A 6027-nucleotide genomic window follows, 5' to 3' on the forward strand; every position below is an offset into this window, starting at 1 on the left:
CTGAATGCTGTCTTCTGGACGTCCTCGTCCCGTACTCTCACCTGATGATAGCCCGACATCAAATCAATCTTGGAGAACCAAGATGCTCCCTGTAACTGATCGAATAAATCGTCGATCCTCGGCAACGGGTAACGGTTCTTGACCGTCAACTTGTTCAGTTCCCAATAATCAATACACATGCGATGCGAGCCATCTTTCTTCTTCACAAACAGGATGGGTGCTCCCCACGGCGAGCTACTCGGCCGAATAAATCCCTTCCCCAGCAACTCCTGAAGTTACGAGGATAACTCTTGCATTTCTGGAGGCGCAAGGCGATACGGCACCTTAGCGATAGGCGCGGCTCCCGGGACCAAATCGATACCAAACTCCACTTGCCTCACGGGAGGCACACCTGATAATTCTTCGGGAAAGACATCTGGAAACTCACGCACCACCGGAACTTCATCCACCGAACTCGGTCTCTCGGAGATCACTCGCGTATCCATCACATACGCCACAAAACCCTTACAGCCCTGCTGTAAACACTGCCTCGCCCTAGCAGCCGAACAAAAGGCTGATCCAGAACGTGTACCCTCGCCGTAAACCGAAAGAACTCCCCCACTAGGATCTCGTATAGTCACCAGCTGACGCTCGCAATCGATAACCGCGCCGAATTGGCTCAACCAGTCCATGCCCACTATAACACAGACATCACCCATCGCAATAGGAATCAGGTCGATCGGGAACTCAACCCCAAAAATCTCCAATACACATCCCCGGAGGACCTCTGTGGCACAAATCACTCTGTCGGTGGCTATGGAAACCCGCAGGGGCCGACTCAGTGCCCCACGACTAACACTGATATGCTGACTAAATGTCAAAGATACAAAAGATTGACTCGCACCCGAGTCAAATAACACTAAAGCAGGTACAGAATTCACAAGGAAGGTACCTATGCATAGCATAATATAAGCATAATATCTCGACACCATAAATAAATAATAAAAAGAAAGCGTACCAGCCACAACGTCGGGTGCAGCGCGGACCTCTTCCGCAGTCAGCTGAAAGGCTCTCCCCCGAGCCCTCGGTGCCTCGGCCTTCACGGGCCGACTCTCTGTAGCAGTAGCTCTGATGGCGGCGGGAGCAGAACCCTGAGATGCTCCGCGCAGCAGCGGACACTCTGTCTTCCGGTGTCCGGTCTGGTTACAGTGGAAGCACACTGTAAACCCCTTGGGGCAGTCCTTGGCCATATGCCCCTCCTTCCCACATTTGTAGCAAGACCCCGCTCGACAGACTCCATCGTGACCCTTGCCGCACTTTCCACAAGTGCGGCCCTTCTGGCTCCCGGGTCGGGGATCAGCGGGCTTGGCCCGCTTGGCTGCCGGCTGGGACTGTGCCGGCCGCCGATCCCTCCCCAGAGACTCCGCCTCCTCCCTGGCCTGAGTCTCAAGCTCAATCTCCCTCTTCCGAGCATTTGCCTGAAGCTCGGCAAATGTCCGATACGAGGAGTTCGCAGCGAACTCCCGAATATCCCGTCTCAGAATGCTCAGGTAACGGCTCATACGTGCCTGCTCGGTGGACACGTGCTCAGGGCAGAACATCGCCCTCTCATGAAACATCCTCGTAATAGCTGTGACTGACTCGGTACCCTGCTTGAGGGTCAGAAACTCCTGTGTCAGACGTTCCCTCTCCACCTGAGGAACGTACTCATCTCGGAACATGGTAGTGAACCTCTCCCAGGTCACTGCCGAAAGCTCAGTCGGTGTGAAGTGTGCCGTCACAAACTTCCACCAGTCCTGCGCTCCCAAGCGAAGCTGGTTCAGCGCGAACCGAACCTTCAAATGCTCAGGGGACGAGCAAGTGAAGAAGCATCCCTCCATATCAGATATCCACCTCATAGCTGCCACCGGATCCTGCGTACCATCAAACTCTGGTGGCTTGGTGTTGCTGAACTCCCTAAACAATGTCGCATCACCTCCCTGGGGTCTTGCCGCAGCAATCGCTGCGGTAGCCGCTGCAACCGCAGCCTCAGAAAGAGCGGCATAGCGCTCGTCAAATGTCTCAATCAACGCGGTCTTAATGGACCTGAACATCTCTGGTAACTCAACTCTGATGACCGCAGCCACCTCCTCATGAATGATCTGTCGAATCTCCTCATCGCTAGTTCCGGCATCCTCCGGCATGTGACGTGTCCTCACCATGATCAACCTCTGAAATACAACATGCGATAATTAGAATTTACTCGAACACTCTTACATTCGACAATCCACCCCTCCTTAATTCTTGGTATCCCAAGATTCTTATTTGGACTGCGTACCGCACCGGTGCTTTCAGTAGTACGGGCCCAATACTACTGTCCGCACCGTCTCAGTACACACCCCAAATCTTCCTCTTCGGATCCCAATCCCCAAATACTCTATTATACTTAAATCACTCTGTAACAGGTCTCACACAAAGTCCTAGCTGCTACCTAATTACTCTCAGCATCTCATAGCAGCTCACCCCTCCCTAGGCTGAGGCATCACAAAACAGGCCACTCTAGTCCTATTAGCAATACCTAGCCTACTCTAGCATGCAAATACATCACATTAATAATAATTATCACATAATATAAAGGTATTTTGGGAATTCACCGTTCGGGCGCTGGCTGATCGTACACACGTTTCTTCCTGGAAAATCTTTTACTCTTAGAAAACTTTGGTTTTATTTTGAAATATCTCTTCGATTCCTCAGTTTGAGTTCAAATACCCCCGAAGGTGTACCCGAATCCCTCAAACCAAGGCTCTGATACCAATTTGTAACACCGAAAATTTTCAAAACAAATCTTTCAATTTTTATAAAACATAATTCCATTGATATTCATTAAACAACCATTTTAATTATCCAAACAAGACAATACAAAATCCCAAGATCATGATATCAAGCTCCGAATGTGTGTGTGTACGGATCAAGCCGGCGCCTTCCCGCGGTCGTCACTAGTACCTGAAACAATAACATCAACACTGTAAGCACAAGGCTTAGTGAGTTCCCTAAAATACTACCTATAACACATATTAGCCACTCGAGGCTATAACTCTGTGGGTCCGTGCACCCAAACTCTGTGAACCCTCAGGTTCTAACTCTGTGAACCTTCCGGTTCTAACTCTGTAAACATGCACAGCATCAAACACATAGAAGTAATGCAGTACAACACATAACATACATAACATACAAATACTCTATCACATAACTCTGGTTACCTACTCAAGGTAAAGTATAGTGAGAAGACTCACCTCGCGTGTCTCGGTAAATCGTAAACCTGAAATCGCTAATCACTCGACCTGTCGAGCTATCGTCCCCCTATAACACAATACACCTCTAATTAACACTTTCCCAAATAGGGTTGACCACACTATAACAAGTCAATCTAGGTCAACGTTGGTCAACGGTCAACTTTGACCGGACTCGGCGAGTACCCAGGCGACTCGGCGAGTCTGGGCGTGTACACCAATTTCCCTGGAATCCTCCCTTGACACGTCGAGCATTCCCTCAACTTGACGAGTTCCACCTGACACGAGTTGTGGGGCCACCACGACTCAACTCGCCGAGTCTCAAGAACAACTCGGCGAGTCCAGTTAGACTCAGTCCACCTGTCCATTCTGACTCCCCCTTGACTCACTGAGTCCACTTTTCCCAACTCGGCGAGGCCACTCATAGTGTGGTCGGGCAACATTCATGCTACTCGCCGAGTCTGTTCTTCGGACTCGGCGAGTCCATGCCATGCACTGACTCAATCTTGCTCTAAAGGTCAGATCCAGTTCATTAATCCATAGATCCAGTCCCTCCAAGCTCATTTAGCACGTAAAGTTACAATCTTGATGCACATACAACCTCTATATGACCATATATGATGTTTATGACTCAAATACTACAACACAAGGTCAAAGACTCTATTGCCACTCATAAAGCTTGATGAGTGAGGCTCTCTGGACCTCTATGGATCCAGATCCATGGCCTCAACTCAAAGAGGGAACCAATGGGCATCAAATCATCCCATAAATGACCACCACAAGCCCTAAATTGCATCATGCTTCACTAAACAGAAAATGGTCCGAGATAATACCTCTAGAGTGATGATCTAAGCTCCAAATCCACGAAATAGCAACCTCCTTTGCTTCCTCTTGCCTAGGGTCTCCTTCTTCTTGCTAAATAACACACACACAAGATCAAGAATGGCTCCTTTCTCTTCACAAATAGCTCAAGAACACAAGGGTCACTCACTGAGGGTTGGGTGAGCACAAATGACGGCCATAAGGCCCTTTAAATAGGCCTCAAACCCGAAGATTTAGGGTTTCATTACACAGCGCAGACTCGCCGAGTCCAGGCGCGCACCAATGATCAATTCCGCGTCTCTACTCGGCGAGTCTGAGCTCCAACTCGCCGAGTCCCTCTCACAATATGACAAAATTAGATTTACAAGATACCTGGTAAAATCCGGATGTTACACTCCACCAGGTCCTTTTCACTACCGCTGATCACTGCTACTCTTATCCTAGGATTTCCCTAGGAAACCTCTGACTCCACCCAACCCAGTCCTCAGCTGCTGAAGGTCTCTTTGTGATGCCAATTAGCTATTACCTGAATACAATCACATACGACGAGGCTCGGATAATCCTTCGAGTAAGGGACTTATCCCTACAACGGTTAGGACTCAAACAAGAGCTATACAATAGGGTCAAATCCAACACTATGAGATTATTCAACCCTGATCACATGTGACTTAACATATTCACCTAACAGCTAAATCTCATCACTCCAAGTCCACAGAGCACAAAGCAAACATCATTTGGACAAAAAGGAAACAATCTTAAGCAACTCTATCCTCGTAGAGAAGAACTGAACTAGCATACAATGATAAACTCGTAATATCAGCCATAACCTAAACAGGCTATCCTACTGTTGTCTACTCAATTCTAGCATGGAACTTTTCATACACTAAAGCACATATAGCAGGCACATAAGGCATCACTCCTAGATCCTTAGTCCTATTCTAGCATGTTGTTCTACTGAAACTGATAAGCATATATAAGCTTGTATGGGTACTTTGGGGAATACTTACTTGAGCATGGTCGGTCGCGCACATCACACACTTTGTTCTTCCTTAAAACCCTTTACTTAGCCTTTTAGAAAACATTTTCTTTTTCCAAAATCCTTAAATCCCTCGATTTGAGTTCAAACACCCCCGAAGGTGTGTCTGAATCCCTCAAACCAGGGCTCTGATACCAACTTGTAACGTCCCAAAAATACAAGCCAAAAATTTCATTTTTGAAAACATATAATTAGCAAAACATTAGTAGTAAAACATACACCGATCATATCATTCATAAAAGTGTGCGTGTCTAGAATTCAGTTTAAAAAAAGAACATAACAACGTCAGAGGACAATCCCCATGAAATCTCATAGTGCGGAATACAAGGCGTGTGTGTGATGTGCCAGCTCTTTCCCCTTCGAAGAAGAGGTACCTGAAACCAAAACTGAAAACTGTAAGCACGAAGCTTAGTGAGTTCCCACACTATACCGCATACCATAAAATCACATAACATACATATACTGTTGGGCATATCTGGGTGGTTGACCTACCCCTTCGGTCCTTGCGAGCGAATACTACCGGGCATATCTGGGTGCCCGACCTACCCCTTCGGCCCTTACGACCGAATACTGCCGGTCATATCTGGGTGCCCGACCTACCCTTCGGTCCTTGCGACTAAATACTGGGGACTATTTCACCCCCTACTACTACCACCTAACACATATCACATAGCATCATATCATAATAGCACATAACCATAACACAGGTAGTAGCAACCCTAGATGAATATCACGGAGACAACCATCTATCATACAACTCCTACTGGTGGGCCGACATTGTGGTCGTAGACCCACCGCTACTGGAAGGTAACTCACCTCGTAGTTGCTGCTCTGCGTGGGAACTGTTTGACTACTGCTGCTGCTCCGGAAATCCTCCGGCTGCAATTCCCACCAAAGACTTAGTCACATACTACTAACCGA

This window comes from Lactuca saligna, chromosome 1 (genome assembly GCF_052625555.1).
Source record: "Lactuca saligna cultivar CGN05327 chromosome 1, ASM5262555v1, whole genome shotgun sequence".
In the NCBI taxonomy this organism is placed as follows: Eukaryota; Viridiplantae; Streptophyta; class Magnoliopsida; order Asterales; family Asteraceae; genus Lactuca; species Lactuca saligna.